The 14,618-nt window shown below is 48.5% G+C and overlaps 29 non-coding genes across 29 annotated transcripts; all 29 read right to left on the minus strand.

The window, feature by feature from the left end:
- Nucleotides 1-285: 285 nt before the first annotated feature.
- Trnak-cuu lies at nucleotides 286-358 on the minus strand. Its single transcript has one exon. It is a non-coding gene; the product is annotated as a tRNA-Lys (tRNA).
- A 452-nt stretch (nucleotides 359-810) lies between these two features.
- Trnar-ucg lies at nucleotides 811-883 on the minus strand. The gene has a single exon. It is a non-coding gene; the product is annotated as a tRNA-Arg (tRNA).
- A 503-nt stretch (nucleotides 884-1,386) lies between these two features.
- Trnat-agu lies at nucleotides 1,387-1,458 on the minus strand. Its single transcript has one exon. It is a non-coding gene; the product is annotated as a tRNA-Thr (tRNA).
- Nucleotides 1,459-1,795: 337 nt separating this feature from the next.
- On the minus strand, nucleotides 1,796-1,868 carry Trnak-cuu. Its single transcript has one exon. It is a non-coding gene; the product is annotated as a tRNA-Lys (tRNA).
- A 452-nt stretch (nucleotides 1,869-2,320) lies between these two features.
- Trnar-ucg lies at nucleotides 2,321-2,393 on the minus strand. The gene has a single exon. It is a non-coding gene; the product is annotated as a tRNA-Arg (tRNA).
- Nucleotides 2,394-2,899: 506 nt separating this feature from the next.
- Nucleotides 2,900-2,971, minus strand: Trnat-agu. Its single transcript has one exon. It is a non-coding gene; the product is annotated as a tRNA-Thr (tRNA).
- Nucleotides 2,972-3,308: 337 nt separating this feature from the next.
- On the minus strand, nucleotides 3,309-3,381 carry Trnak-cuu. Its single transcript has one exon. It is a non-coding gene; the product is annotated as a tRNA-Lys (tRNA).
- Nucleotides 3,382-3,833: 452 nt separating this feature from the next.
- Trnar-ucg lies at nucleotides 3,834-3,906 on the minus strand. Its single transcript has one exon. It is a non-coding gene; the product is annotated as a tRNA-Arg (tRNA).
- A 500-nt stretch (nucleotides 3,907-4,406) lies between these two features.
- Nucleotides 4,407-4,478, minus strand: Trnat-agu. Its single transcript has one exon. It is a non-coding gene; the product is annotated as a tRNA-Thr (tRNA).
- A 337-nt stretch (nucleotides 4,479-4,815) lies between these two features.
- On the minus strand, nucleotides 4,816-4,888 carry Trnak-cuu. The gene has a single exon. It is a non-coding gene; the product is annotated as a tRNA-Lys (tRNA).
- A 452-nt stretch (nucleotides 4,889-5,340) lies between these two features.
- Trnar-ucg lies at nucleotides 5,341-5,413 on the minus strand. The gene has a single exon. It is a non-coding gene; the product is annotated as a tRNA-Arg (tRNA).
- Nucleotides 5,414-5,916: 503 nt separating this feature from the next.
- Trnat-agu lies at nucleotides 5,917-5,988 on the minus strand. Its single transcript has one exon. It is a non-coding gene; the product is annotated as a tRNA-Thr (tRNA).
- Nucleotides 5,989-6,325: 337 nt separating this feature from the next.
- On the minus strand, nucleotides 6,326-6,398 carry Trnak-cuu. The gene has a single exon. It is a non-coding gene; the product is annotated as a tRNA-Lys (tRNA).
- Nucleotides 6,399-6,850: 452 nt separating this feature from the next.
- On the minus strand, nucleotides 6,851-6,923 carry Trnar-ucg. Its single transcript has one exon. It is a non-coding gene; the product is annotated as a tRNA-Arg (tRNA).
- A 494-nt stretch (nucleotides 6,924-7,417) lies between these two features.
- Trnat-agu lies at nucleotides 7,418-7,489 on the minus strand. The gene has a single exon. It is a non-coding gene; the product is annotated as a tRNA-Thr (tRNA).
- Nucleotides 7,490-7,826: 337 nt separating this feature from the next.
- On the minus strand, nucleotides 7,827-7,899 carry Trnak-cuu. The gene has a single exon. It is a non-coding gene; the product is annotated as a tRNA-Lys (tRNA).
- Nucleotides 7,900-8,351: 452 nt separating this feature from the next.
- Trnar-ucg lies at nucleotides 8,352-8,424 on the minus strand. Its single transcript has one exon. It is a non-coding gene; the product is annotated as a tRNA-Arg (tRNA).
- Nucleotides 8,425-8,918: 494 nt separating this feature from the next.
- Nucleotides 8,919-8,990, minus strand: Trnat-agu. The gene has a single exon. It is a non-coding gene; the product is annotated as a tRNA-Thr (tRNA).
- A 337-nt stretch (nucleotides 8,991-9,327) lies between these two features.
- Nucleotides 9,328-9,400, minus strand: Trnak-cuu. The gene has a single exon. It is a non-coding gene; the product is annotated as a tRNA-Lys (tRNA).
- A 452-nt stretch (nucleotides 9,401-9,852) lies between these two features.
- Nucleotides 9,853-9,925, minus strand: Trnar-ucg. Its single transcript has one exon. It is a non-coding gene; the product is annotated as a tRNA-Arg (tRNA).
- Nucleotides 9,926-10,428: 503 nt separating this feature from the next.
- On the minus strand, nucleotides 10,429-10,500 carry Trnat-agu. The gene has a single exon. It is a non-coding gene; the product is annotated as a tRNA-Thr (tRNA).
- A 337-nt stretch (nucleotides 10,501-10,837) lies between these two features.
- On the minus strand, nucleotides 10,838-10,910 carry Trnak-cuu. Its single transcript has one exon. It is a non-coding gene; the product is annotated as a tRNA-Lys (tRNA).
- Nucleotides 10,911-11,362: 452 nt separating this feature from the next.
- Trnar-ucg lies at nucleotides 11,363-11,435 on the minus strand. Its single transcript has one exon. It is a non-coding gene; the product is annotated as a tRNA-Arg (tRNA).
- Nucleotides 11,436-11,941: 506 nt separating this feature from the next.
- Nucleotides 11,942-12,013, minus strand: Trnat-agu. The gene has a single exon. It is a non-coding gene; the product is annotated as a tRNA-Thr (tRNA).
- Nucleotides 12,014-12,350: 337 nt separating this feature from the next.
- Nucleotides 12,351-12,423, minus strand: Trnak-cuu. The gene has a single exon. It is a non-coding gene; the product is annotated as a tRNA-Lys (tRNA).
- Nucleotides 12,424-12,875: 452 nt separating this feature from the next.
- Trnar-ucg lies at nucleotides 12,876-12,948 on the minus strand. The gene has a single exon. It is a non-coding gene; the product is annotated as a tRNA-Arg (tRNA).
- Nucleotides 12,949-13,451: 503 nt separating this feature from the next.
- Nucleotides 13,452-13,523, minus strand: Trnat-agu. Its single transcript has one exon. It is a non-coding gene; the product is annotated as a tRNA-Thr (tRNA).
- Nucleotides 13,524-13,860: 337 nt separating this feature from the next.
- On the minus strand, nucleotides 13,861-13,933 carry Trnak-cuu. Its single transcript has one exon. It is a non-coding gene; the product is annotated as a tRNA-Lys (tRNA).
- A 452-nt stretch (nucleotides 13,934-14,385) lies between these two features.
- On the minus strand, nucleotides 14,386-14,458 carry Trnar-ucg. The gene has a single exon. It is a non-coding gene; the product is annotated as a tRNA-Arg (tRNA).
- Nucleotides 14,459-14,618: the final 160 nt, after the last annotated feature.

Consider the following 14,618-nt stretch of genomic DNA (forward strand, 5'->3'; position numbering starts at 1 on the left):
AGGCTTAAGCTGACAACACTTCATATTACCGACTAATATTTGCAGCTATGGCGCACCATTACTGCTTGGCTACACATCTCACACGTAACCGATGTGCTCTCCAACCAACACCACTTACATTTCAGAACATGTCTTTGACACATGTCTACGAAATCACCTTCACCTTCAGATACACTTCCTTGCGACTGATGGAGACGTAGGCAAAGTTTTAAGTTGCTATTTCCATTACGTCACATTGATCAGAGAAACGGTAATTTACATCTGCAGCGGAACAAAATTACGTTCCGCCCAGCGTGGGGCTCGAACCCACGACCCTGAGATTAAGAGTCTCATGCTCTACCGACTGAGCTAGCCGGGCTGCGTCGGTGACTACGTGTCGGGTCGCACGACACACAGTTCTCGTTTCGGTGGGGTGGTCCCATACAGAATCTCTCCATGCTGCCTAATGTTTTCCTAGCGTCACACACGTCACGTACTTCAGTTTTATTTCATAATCATTTCTGAGAGGTACAGGAATTGCATGAAAACCTGCAGCGCTAGTGGTGTCAAAATTAACACACATATTTGATTTGACTCAGAAGCCGAACGGGTTACTTTCCGACGCTGTCTTAGATGCGCAAATGCCAGCCAAAACTCGCGGTGACGGCACTCAGCCGACCATTTCGCTAGATAACACCGTTCTGGCTGTGTGTGTATCAAGCTCAAGTGCATCTCCAAGCAGGAAATGGACAACAGCAACATTCAGACGATTTCGTACTGCTCAATAGCTACACTAAAACGGTGTGTTTCTTTTGCAGAATTGGAAAAACACGACCGTGACAGGATTCGAACCTGCAATCTTCGGATCCGAAGTCCGACGCCTTATCCATTAGGCCACACGGTCACTGGCCGCCAAGTATTCCTTACATTCGTGTCATCTCGAAACGCTCATACCGCTGAGGAATTGTGTTTTCGTTCTACACAGCCGCTGCCTCTTGCTGCTTCCCACCCATTCGTTACATGCAAGCCTTTACGAGACCGACCAAGTAGAGATTGGGAATCAAGACCACACACTTTGTGCATTCGAAATCGAAGGCAGGGCGTCCCTCGCCGCATTTGCTACGATGGCGATTTGCTACTTCTGCAGAAGCGGCGGCGTCGACGACGACGACGACGACGACGCTCGCGAGAGGCTCTGTGATATTTGAAAAACACATGTAAAAAATATAATTCAGACTGCCGCCTCCCACCCTACGCTGTACCGCTTTGGAAAATGCTTTATCTGCGACATTCGCCTCAATCACATCTGAGAGTAATTCTAAATAAGACACCTGTTGCTAATTGTTCGTCGTTCCAGACACTGCTTGCTATACGGCCACGACGCGCAACTGATTTCGAAAATTCGTTTGCCTCCTGTGAGGATCGAACTCACGACCCCTGGTTTACTAGACCAGTGCTCTGCCACTGAGCTAAAGAGGCGCGGCCTAGCGGTAGTTTTGCGTACTTCGTGCTTACGCTCGTCTGGATCATCAGGCTTAAGCTGACAACACTTCATATTACCGACTAATATTTGCAGCTATGGCGCACCATTACTGCTTGGCTACACATCTCACACGTAACCGATGTGCTCTCCAACCAACACCACTTACATTTCAGAACATGTCTTTGACACATGTCTACGAAATCACCTTCACCTTCAGATACACTTCCTTGCGACTGATGGAGACGTAGGCAAAGTTTTAAGTTGCTATTTCCATTACGTCACATTGATCAGAGAAACGGTAATTTACATCTGCAGCGGAACAAAATTACGTTCCGCCCAGCGTGGGGCTCGAACCCACGACCCTGAGATTAAGAGTCTCATGCTCTACCGACTGAGCTAGCCGGGCTGCGTCGGTGACTACGTGTCGGGTCGCACGACACACAGTTCTCGTTTCGGTGGGGTGGTCCCATACAGAATCTCTCCATGCTGCCTAATGTTTTCCTAGCGTCACACACGTCACGTACTTCAGTTTTATTTCATAATCATTTCTGAGAGGTACAGGAATTGCATGAAAACCTGCAGCGCTAGTGGTGTCAAAATTAACACACATATTTGATTTGACTCAGAAGCCGAACGGGTTACTTTCCGACGCTGTCTTAGATGCGCAAATGCCAGCCAAAACTCGCGGTGACGGCACTCAGCCGACCATTTCGCTAGATAACACCGTTCTGGCTGTGTGTGTATCAAGCTCAAGTGCATCTCCAAGCAGGAAATGGACAACAGCAACATTCAGACGATTTCGTACTGCTCAATAGCTACACTAAAACGGTGTGTTTCTTTTGCAGAATTGGAAAAACACGACCGTGACAGGATTCGAACCTGCAATCTTCGGATCCGAAGTCCGACGCCTTATCCATTAGGCCACACGGTCACTGGCCGCCAAGTATTCCTTACATTCGTGTCATCTCGAAACGCTCATACCGCTGAGGAATTGTGTTTTCGTTCTACACAGCCGCTGCCTCTTGCTGCTTCCCACCCATTCGTTACATGCAAGCCTTTACGAGACCGACCAAGTAGAGATTGGGAATCAAGACCACACACTTTGTGCATTCGAAATCGAAGGCAGGGCGTCCCTCGCCGCATTTGCTACGATGGCGATTTGCTACTTCTGCAGAAGCGGCGGCGTCGACGACGACGACGACGACGACGACGCTCGCGAGAGGCTCTGTGATATTTGAAAAACACATGTAAAAAATATAATTCAGACTGCCGCCTCCCACCCTACGCTGTACCGCTTTGGAAAATGCTTTATCTGCGACATTCGCCTCAATCACATCTGAGAGTAATTCTAAATAAGACACCTGTTGCTAATTGTTCGTCGTTCCAGACACTGCTTGCTATACGGCCACGACGCGCAACTGATTTCGAAAATTCGTTTGCCTCCTGTGAGGATCGAACTCACGACCCCTGGTTTACTAGACCAGTGCTCTGCCACTGAGCTAAAGAGGCGCGGCCTAGCGGTAGTTTTGCGTACTTCGTGCTTACGCTCGTCTGGATCATCAGGCTTAAGCTGACAACACTTCATATTACCGACTAATATTTGCAGCTATGGCGCACCATTACTGCTTGGCTACACATCTCACACGTAACCGATGTGCTCTCCAACCAACACCACTTACATTTCAGAACATGTCTTTGACACATGTCTACGAAATCACCTTCACCTTCAGATACACTTCCTTGCGACTGATGGAGACGTAGGCAAAGTTTTAAGTTGCTATTTCCATTACGTCACATTGATCAGAGAAACGGTAATTTACATCTGCAGCGGAACAAAATTACGTTCCGCCCAGCGTGGGGCTCGAACCCACGACCCTGAGATTAAGAGTCTCATGCTCTACTGACTGAGCTAGCCGGGCTGCGTCGGTGACTACGTGTCGGGTCGCACGACACACAGTTCTCGTTTCGGTGGGGTGGTCCCATACAGAATCTCTCCATGCTGCCTAATGTTTTCCTAGCGTCACACACGTCACGTACTTCAGTTTTATTTCATAATCATTTCTGAGAGGTACAGGAATTGCATGAAAACCTGCAGCGCTAGTGGTGTCAAAATTAACACACATATTTGATTTGACTCAGAAGCCGAACGGGTTACTTTCCGACGCTGTCTTAGATGCGCAAATGCCAGCCAAAACTCGCGGTGACGGCACTCAGCCGACCATTTCGCTAGATAACACCGTTCTGGCTGTGTGTGTATCAAGCTCAAGTGCATCTCCAAGCAGGAAATGGACAACAGCAACATTCAGACGATTTCGTACTGCTCAATAGCTACACTAAAACGGTGTGTTTCTTTTGCAGAATTGGAAAAACACGACCGTGACAGGATTCGAACCTGCAATCTTCGGATCCGAAGTCCGACGCCTTATCCATTAGGCCACACGGTCACTGGCCGCCAAGTATTCCTTACATTCGTGTCATCTCGAAACGCTCATACCGCTGAGGAATTGTGTTTTCGTTCTACACAGCCGCTGCCTCTTGCTGCTTCCCACCCATTCGTTACATGCAAGCCTTTACGAGACCGACCAAGTAGAGATTGGGAATCAAGACCACACACTTTGTGCATTCGAAATCGAAGGCAGGGCGTCCCTCGCCGCATTTGCTACGATGGCGATTTGCTACTTCTGCAGAAGCGGCGGCGTCGACGACGACGACGACGACGCTCGCGAGAGGCTCTGTGATATTTGAAAAACACATGTAAAAAATATAATTCAGACTGCCGCCTCCCACCCTACGCTGTACCGCTTTGGAAAATGCTTTATCTGCGACATTCGCCTCAATCACATCTGAGAGTAATTCTAAATAAAACACCTGTTGCTAATTGTTCGTCGTTCCAGACACTGCTTGCTATACGGCCACGACGCGCAACTGATTTCGAAAATTCGTTTGCCTCCTGTGAGGATCGAACTCACGACCCCTGGTTTACTAGACCAGTGCTCTGCCACTGAGCTAAAGAGGCGCGGCCTAGCGGTAGTTTTGCGTACTTCGTGCTTACGCTCGTCTGGATCATCAGGCTTAAGCTGACAACACTTCATATTACCGACTAATATTTGCAGCTATGGCGCACCATTACTGCTTGGCTACACATCTCACACGTAACCGATGTGCTCTCCAACCAACACCACTTACATTTCAGAACATGTCTTTGACACATGTCTACGAAATCACCTTCACCTTCAGATACACTTCCTTGCGACTGATGGAGACGTAGGCAAAGTTTTAAGTTGCTATTTCCATTACGTCACATTGATCAGAGAAACGGTAATTTACATCTGCAGCGGAACAAAATTACGTTCCGCCCAGCGTGGGGCTCGAACCCACGACCCTGAGATTAAGAGTCTCATGCTCTACTGACTGAGCTAGCCGGGCTGCGTCGGTGACTACGTGTCGGGTCGCACGACACACAGTTCTCGTTTCGGTGGGGTGGTCCCATACAGAATCTCTCCATGCTGCCTAATGTTTTCCTAGCGTCACACACGTCACGTACTTCAGTTTTATTTCATAATCATTTCTGAGAGGTACAGGAATTGCATGAAAACCTGCAGCGCTAGTGGTGTCAAAATTAACACACATATTTGATTTGACTCAGAAGCCGAACGGGTTACTTTCCGACGCTGTCTTAGATGCGCAAATGCCAGCCAAAACTCGCGGTGACGGCACTCAGCCGACCATTTCGCTAGATAACACCGTTCTGGCTGTGTGTGTATCAAGCTCAAGTGCATCTCCAAGCAGGAAATGGACAACAGCAACATTCAGACGATTTCGTACTGCTCAATAGCTACACTAAAACGGTGTGTTTCTTTTGCAGAATTGGAAAAACACGACCGTGACAGGATTCGAACCTGCAATCTTCGGATCCGAAGTCCGACGCCTTATCCATTAGGCCACACGGTCACTGGCCGCCAAGTATTCCTTACATTCGTGTCATCTCGAAACGCTCATACCGCTGAGGAATTGTGTTTTCGTTCTACACAGCCGCTGCCTCTTGCTGCTTCCCACCCATTCGTTACATGCAAGCCTTTACGAGACCGACCAAGTAGAGATTGGGAATCAAGACCACACACTTTGTGCATTCGAAATCGAAGGCAGGGCGTCCCTCGCCGCATTTGCTACGATGGCGATTTGCTACTTCTGCAGAAGCGGCGGCGTCGACGACGACGACGACGACGACGCTCGCGAGAGGCTCTGTGATATTTGAAAAACACATGTAAAAAATATAATTCAGACTGCCGCCTCCCACCCTACGCTGTACCGCTTTGGAAAATGCTTTATCTGCGACATTCGCCTCAATCACATCTGAGAGTAATTCTAAATAAGACACCTGTTGCTAATTGTTCGTCGTTCCAGACACTGCTTGCTATACGGCCACGACGCGCAACTGATTTCGAAAATTCGTTTGCCTCCTGTGAGGATCGAACTCACGACCCCTGGTTTACTAGACCAGTGCTCTGCCACTGAGCTAAAGAGGCGCGGCCTAGCGGTAGTTTTGCGTACTTCGTGCTTACGCTCGTCTGGATCATCAGGCTTAAGCTGACAACACTTCATATTACCGACTAATATTTGCAGCTATGGCGCACCATTACTGCTTGGCTACACATCTCACACGTAACCGATGTGCTCTCCAACCAACACCACTTACATTTCAGAACATGTCTTTGACACATGTCTACGAAATCACCTTCACCTTCAGATACACTTCCTTGCGACTGATGGAGACGTAGGCAAAGTTTTAAGTTGCTATTTCCATTACGTCACATTGATCAGAGAAACGGTAATTTACATCTGCAGCGGAACAAAATTACGTTCCGCCCAGCGTGGGGCTCGAACCCACGACCCTGAGATTAAGAGTCTCATGCTCTACTGACTGAGCTAGCCGGGCTGCGTCGGTGACTACGTGTCGGGTCGCACGACACACAGTTCTCGTTTCGGTGGGGTGGTCCCATACAGAATCTCTCCATGCTGCCTAATGTTTTCCTAGCGTCACACACGTCACGTACTTCAGTTTTATTTCATAATCATTTCTGAGAGGTACAGGAATTGCATGAAAACCTGCAGCGCTAGTGGTGTCAAAATTAACACACATATTTGATTTGACTCAGAAGCCGAACGGGTTACTTTCCGACGCTGTCTTAGATGCGCAAATGCCAGCCAAAACTCGCGGTGACGGCACTCAGCCGACCATTTCGCTAGATAACACCGTTCTGGCTGTGTGTGTATCAAGCTCAAGTGCATCTCCAAGCAGGAAATGGACAACAGCAACATTCAGACGATTTCGTACTGCTCAATAGCTACACTAAAACGGTGTGTTTCTTTTGCAGAATTGGAAAAACACGACCGTGACAGGATTCGAACCTGCAATCTTCGGATCCGAAGTCCGACGCCTTATCCATTAGGCCACACGGTCACTGGCCGCCAAGTATTCCTTACATTCGTGTCATCTCGAAACGCTCATACCGCTGAGGAATTGTGTTTTCGTTCTACACAGCCGCTGCCTCTTGCTGCTTCCCACCCATTCGTTACATGCAAGCCTTTACGAGACCGACCAAGTAGAGATTGGGAATCAAGACCACACACTTTGTGCATTCGAAATCGAAGGCAGGGCGTCCCTCGCCGCATTTGCTACGATGGCGATTTGCTACTTCTGCAGAAGCGGCGGCGTCGACGACGACGACGCTCGCGAGAGGCTCTGTGATATTTGAAAAACACATGTAAAAAATATAATTCAGACTGCCGCCTCCCACCCTACGCTGTACCGCTTTGGAAAATGCTTTATCTGCGACATTCGCCTCAATCACATCTGAGAGTAATTCTAAATAAAACACCTGTTGCTAATTGTTCGTCGTTCCAGACACTGCTTGCTATACGGCCACGACGCGCAACTGATTTCGAAAATTCGTTTGCCTCCTGTGAGGATCGAACTCACGACCCCTGGTTTACTAGACCAGTGCTCTGCCACTGAGCTAAAGAGGCGCGGCCTAGCGGTAGTTTTGCGTACTTCGTGCTTACGCTCGTCTGGATCATCAGGCTTAAGCTGACAACACTTCATATTACCGACTAATATTTGCAGCTATGGCGCACCATTACTGCTTGGCTACACATCTCACACGTAACCGATGTGCTCTCCAACCAACACCACTTACATTTCAGAACATGTCTTTGACACATGTCTACGAAATCACCTTCACCTTCAGATACACTTCCTTGCGACTGATGGAGACGTAGGCAAAGTTTTAAGTTGCTATTTCCATTACGTCACATTGATCAGAGAAACGGTAATTTACATCTGCAGCGGAACAAAATTACGTTCCGCCCAGCGTGGGGCTCGAACCCACGACCCTGAGATTAAGAGTCTCATGCTCTACTGACTGAGCTAGCCGGGCTGCGTCGGTGACTACGTGTCGGGTCGCACGACACACAGTTCTCGTTTCGGTGGGGTGGTCCCATACAGAATCTCTCCATGCTGCCTAATGTTTTCCTAGCGTCACACACGTCACGTACTTCAGTTTTATTTCATAATCATTTCTGAGAGGTACAGGAATTGCATGAAAACCTGCAGCGCTAGTGGTGTCAAAATTAACACACATATTTGATTTGACTCAGAAGCCGAACGGGTTACTTTCCGACGCTGTCTTAGATGCGCAAATGCCAGCCAAAACTCGCGGTGACGGCACTCAGCCGACCATTTCGCTAGATAACACCGTTCTGGCTGTGTGTGTATCAAGCTCAAGTGCATCTCCAAGCAGGAAATGGACAACAGCAACATTCAGACGATTTCGTACTGCTCAATAGCTACACTAAAACGGTGTGTTTCTTTTGCAGAATTGGAAAAACACGACCGTGACAGGATTCGAACCTGCAATCTTCGGATCCGAAGTCCGACGCCTTATCCATTAGGCCACACGGTCACTGGCCGCCAAGTATTCCTTACATTCGTGTCATCTCGAAACGCTCATACCGCTGAGGAATTGTGTTTTCGTTCTACACAGCCGCTGCCTCTTGCTGCTTCCCACCCATTCGTTACATGCAAGCCTTTACGAGACCGACCAAGTAGAGATTGGGAATCAAGACCACACACTTTGTGCATTCGAAATCGAAGGCAGGGCGTCCCTCGCCGCATTTGCTACGATGGCGATTTGCTACTTCTGCAGAAGCGGCGGCGTCGACGACGACGACGCTCGCGAGAGGCTCTGTGATATTTGAAAAACACATGTAAAAAATATAATTCAGACTGCCGCCTCCCACCCTACGCTGTACCGCTTTGGAAAATGCTTTATCTGCGACATTCGCCTCAATCACATCTGAGAGTAATTCTAAATAAAACACCTGTTGCTAATTGTTCGTCGTTCCAGACACTGCTTGCTATACGGCCACGACGCGCAACTGATTTCGAAAATTCGTTTGCCTCCTGTGAGGATCGAACTCACGACCCCTGGTTTACTAGACCAGTGCTCTGCCACTGAGCTAAAGAGGCGCGGCCTAGCGGTAGTTTTGCGTACTTCGTGCTTACGCTCGTCTGGATCATCAGGCTTAAGCTGACAACACTTCATATTACCGACTAATATTTGCAGCTATGGCGCACCATTACTGCTTGGCTACACATCTCACACGTAACCGATGTGCTCTCCAACCAACACCACTTACATTTCAGAACATGTCTTTGACACATGTCTACGAAATCACCTTCACCTTCAGATACACTTCCTTGCGACTGATGGAGACGTAGGCAAAGTTTTAAGTTGCTATTTCCATTACGTCACATTGATCAGAGAAACGGTAATTTACATCTGCAGCGGAACAAAATTACGTTCCGCCCAGCGTGGGGCTCGAACCCACGACCCTGAGATTAAGAGTCTCATGCTCTACTGACTGAGCTAGCCGGGCTGCGTCGGTGACTACGTGTCGGGTCGCACGACACACAGTTCTCGTTTCGGTGGGGTGGTCCCATACAGAATCTCTCCATGCTGCCTAATGTTTTCCTAGCGTCACACACGTCACGTACTTCAGTTTTATTTCATAATCATTTCTGAGAGGTACAGGAATTGCATGAAAACCTGCAGCGCTAGTGGTGTCAAAATTAACACACATATTTGATTTGACTCAGAAGCCGAACGGGTTACTTTCCGACGCTGTCTTAGATGCGCAAATGCCAGCCAAAACTCGCGGTGACGGCACTCAGCCGACCATTTCGCTAGATAACACCGTTCTGGCTGTGTGTGTATCAAGCTCAAGTGCATCTCCAAGCAGGAAATGGACAACAGCAACATTCAGACGATTTCGTACTGCTCAATAGCTACACTAAAACGGTGTGTTTCTTTTGCAGAATTGGAAAAACACGACCGTGACAGGATTCGAACCTGCAATCTTCGGATCCGAAGTCCGACGCCTTATCCATTAGGCCACACGGTCACTGGCCGCCAAGTATTCCTTACATTCGTGTCATCTCGAAACGCTCATACCGCTGAGGAATTGTGTTTTCGTTCTACACAGCCGCTGCCTCTTGCTGCTTCCCACCCATTCGTTACATGCAAGCCTTTACGAGACCGACCAAGTAGAGATTGGGAATCAAGACCACACACTTTGTGCATTCGAAATCGAAGGCAGGGCGTCCCTCGCCGCATTTGCTACGATGGCGATTTGCTACTTCTGCAGAAGCGGCGGCGTCGACGACGACGACGACGACGACGCTCGCGAGAGGCTCTGTGATATTTGAAAAACACATGTAAAAAATATAATTCAGACTGCCGCCTCCCACCCTACGCTGTACCGCTTTGGAAAATGCTTTATCTGCGACATTCGCCTCAATCACATCTGAGAGTAATTCTAAATAAAACACCTGTTGCTAATTGTTCGTCGTTCCAGACACTGCTTGCTATACGGCCACGACGCGCAACTGATTTCGAAAATTCGTTTGCCTCCTGTGAGGATCGAACTCACGACCCCTGGTTTACTAGACCAGTGCTCTGCCACTGAGCTAAAGAGGCGCGGCCTAGCGGTAGTTTTGCGTACTTCGTGCTTACGCTCGTCTGGATCATCAGGCTTAAGCTGACAACACTTCATATTACCGACTAATATTTGCAGCTATGGCGCACCATTACTGCTTGGCTACACATCTCACACGTAACCGATGTGCTCTCCAACCAACACCACTTACATTTCAGAACATGTCTTTGACACATGTCTACGAAATCACCTTCACCTTCAGATACACTTCCTTGCGACTGATGGAGACGTAGGCAAAGTTTTAAGTTGCTATTTCCATTACGTCACATTGATCAGAGAAACGGTAATTTACATCTGCAGCGGAACAAAATTACGTTCCGCCCAGCGTGGGGCTCGAACCCACGACCCTGAGATTAAGAGTCTCATGCTCTACCGACTGAGCTAGCCGGGCTGCGTCGGTGACTACGTGTCGGGTCGCACGACACACAGTTCTCGTTTCGGTGGGGTGGTCCCATACAGAATCTCTCCATGCTGCCTAATGTTTTCCTAGCGTCACACACGTCACGTACTTCAGTTTTATTTCATAATCATTTCTGAGAGGTACAGGAATTGCATGAAAACCTGCAGCGCTAGTGGTGTCAAAATTAACACACATATTTGATTTGACTCAGAAGCCGAACGGGTTACTTTCCGACGCTGTCTTAGATGCGCAAATGCCAGCCAAAACTCGCGGTGACGGCACTCAGCCGACCATTTCGCTAGATAACACCGTTCTGGCTGTGTGTGTATCAAGCTCAAGTGCATCTCCAAGCAGGAAATGGACAACAGCAACATTCAGACGATTTCGTACTGCTCAATAGCTACACTAAAACGGTGTGTTTCTTTTGCAGAATTGGAAAAACACGACCGTGACAGGATTCGAACCTGCAATCTTCGGATCCGAAGTCCGACGCCTTATCCATTAGGCCACACGGTCACTGGCCGCCAAGTATTCCTTACATTCGTGTCATCTCGAAACGCTCATACCGCTGAGGAATTGTGTTTTCGTTCTACACAGCCGCTGCCTCTTGCTGCTTCCCACCCATTCGTTACATGCAAGCCTTTACGAGACCGACCAAGTAGAGATTGGGAATCAAGACCACACACTTTGTGCATTCGAAATCGAAGGCAGGGCGTCCCTCGCCGCATTTGCTACGATGGCGATTTGCTACTTCTGCAGAAGCGGCGGCGTCGACGACGACGACGACGACGACGACGCTCGCGAGAGGCTCTGTGATATTTGAAAAACACATGTAAAAAATATAATTCAGACTGCCGCCTCCCACCCTACGCTGTACCGCTTTGGAAAATGCTTTATCTGCGACATTCGCCTCAATCACATCTGAGAGTAATTCTAAATAAAACACCTGTTGCTAATTGTTCGTCGTTCCAGACACTGCTTGCTATACGGCCACGACGCGCAACTGATTTCGAAAATTCGTTTGCCTCCTGTGAGGATCGAACTCACGACCCCTGGTTTACTAGACCAGTGCTCTGCCACTGAGCTAAAGAGGCGCGGCCTAGCGGTAGTTTTGCGTACTTCGTGCTTACGCTCGTCTGGATCATCAGGCTTAAGCTGACAACACTTCATATTACCGACTAATATTTGCAGCTATGGCGCACCATTACTGCTTGGCTACACATCTCACACGTAACCGATGTGCTCTCCAACCAACACCACTTACATTTCAGAACATGTCTTTGACACATGTCTACGAAATCACCTTCACCTTCAGATACACTTCCTTGCGACTGATGGAGACGTAGGCAAAGTTTTAAGTTGCTATTTCCATTACGTCACATTGATCAGAGAAACGGTAATTTACATCTGCAGCGGAACAAAATTACGTTCCGCCCAGCGTGGGGCTCGAACCCACGACCCTGAGATTAAGAGTCTCATGCTCTACCGACTGAGCTAGCCGGGCTGCGTCGGTGACTACGTGTCGGGTCGCACGACACACAGTTCTCGTTTCGGTGGGGTGGTCCCATACAGAATCTCTCCATGCTGCCTAATGTTTTCCTAGCGTCACACACGTCACGTACTTCAGTTTTATTTCATAATCATTTCTGAGAGGTACAGGAATTGCATGAAAACCTGCAGCGCTAGTGGTGTCAAAATTAACACACATATTTGATTTGACTCAGAAGCCGAACGGGTTACTTTCCGACGCTGTCTTAGATGCGCAAATGCCAGCCAAAACTCGCGGTGACGGCACTCAGCCGACCATTTCGCTAGATAACACCGTTCTGGCTGTGTGTGTATCAAGCTCAAGTGCATCTCCAAGCAGGAAATGGACAACAGCAACATTCAGACGATTTCGTACTGCTCAATAGCTACACTAAAACGGTGTGTTTCTTTTGCAGAATTGGAAAAACACGACCGTGACAGGATTCGAACCTGCAATCTTCGGATCCGAAGTCCGACGCCTTATCCATTAGGCCACACGGTCACTGGCCGCCAAGTATTCCTTACATTCGTGTCATCTCGAAACGCTCATACCGCTGAGGAATTGTGTTTTCGTTCTACACAGCCGCTGCCTCTTGCTGCTTCCCACCCATTCGTTACATGCAAGCCTTTACGAGACCGACCAAGTAGAGATTGGGAATCAAGACCACACACTTTGTGCATTCGAAATCGAAGGCAGGGCGTCCCTCGCCGCATTTGCTACGATGGCGATTTGCTACTTCTGCAGAAGCGGCGGCGTCGACGACGACGACGACGACGACGCTCGCGAGAGGCTCTGTGATATTTGAAAAACACATGTAAAAAATATAATTCAGACTGCCGCCTCCCACCCTACGCTGTACCGCTTTGGAAAATGCTTTATCTGCGACATTCGCCTCAATCACATCTGAGAGTAATTCTAAATAAGACACCTGTTGCTAATTGTTCGTCGTTCCAGACACTGCTTGCTATACGGCCACGACGCGCAACTGATTTCGAAAATTCGTTTGCCTCCTGTGAGGATCGAACTCACGACCCCTGGTTTACTAGACCAGTGCTCTGCCACTGAGCTAAAGAGGCGCGGCCTAGCGGTAGTTTTGCGTACTTCGTGCTTACGCTCGTCTGGATCATCAGGCTTAAGCTGACAACACTTCATATTACCGACTAATATTTGCAGCTATGGCGCACCATTACTGCTTGGCTACACATCTCACACGTAACCGATGTGCTCTCCAACCAACACCACTTACATTTCAGAACATGTCTTTGACACATGTCTACGAAATCACCTTCACCTTCAGATACACTTCCTTGCGACTGATGGAGACGTAGGCAAAGTTTTAAGTTGCTATTTCCATTACGTCACATTGATCAGAGAAACGGTAATTTACATCTGCAGCGGAACAAAATTACGTTCCGCCCAGCGTGGGGCTCGAACCCACGACCCTGAGATTAAGAGTCTCATGCTCTACTGACTGAGCTAGCCGGGCTGCGTCGGTGACTACGTGTCGGGTTGCACGACACACAGTTCTCGTTTCGGTGGGGTGGTCCCATACAGAATCTCTCCATGCTGCCTAATGTTTTCCTAGCGTCACACACGTCACGTACTTCAGTTTTATTTCATAATCATTTCTGAGAGGTACAGGAATTGCATGAAAACCTGCAGCGCTAGTGGTGTCAAAATTAACACACATATTTGATTTGACTCAGAAGCCGAACGGGTTACTTTCCGACGCTGTCTTAGATGCGCAAATGCCAGCCAAAACTCGCGGTGACGGCACTCAGCCGACCATTTCGCTAGATAACACCGTTCTGGCTGTGTGTGTATCAAGCTCAAGTGCATCTCCAAGCAGGAAATGGACAACAGCAACATTCAGACGATTTCGTACTGCTCAATAGCTACACTAAAACGGTGTGTTTCTTTTGCAGAATTGGAAAAACACGACCGTGACAGGATTCGAACCTGCAATCTTCGGATCCGAAGTCCGACGCCTTATCCATTAGGCCACACGGTCACTGGCCGCCAAGTATTCCTTACATTCGTGTCATCTCGAAACGCTCATACCGCTGAGGAATTGTGTTTTCGTTCTACACAGCCGCTGCCTCTTGCTGCTTCCCACCCATTCGTTACATGCAAGCCTTTACGAGACCGACCAAGTAGAGATTGGGAATCAA

This window comes from Schistocerca americana, unplaced genomic scaffold (genome assembly GCF_021461395.2).
Source record: "Schistocerca americana isolate TAMUIC-IGC-003095 unplaced genomic scaffold, iqSchAmer2.1 HiC_scaffold_147, whole genome shotgun sequence".
In the NCBI taxonomy this organism is placed as follows: Eukaryota; Metazoa; Arthropoda; class Insecta; order Orthoptera; family Acrididae; genus Schistocerca; species Schistocerca americana.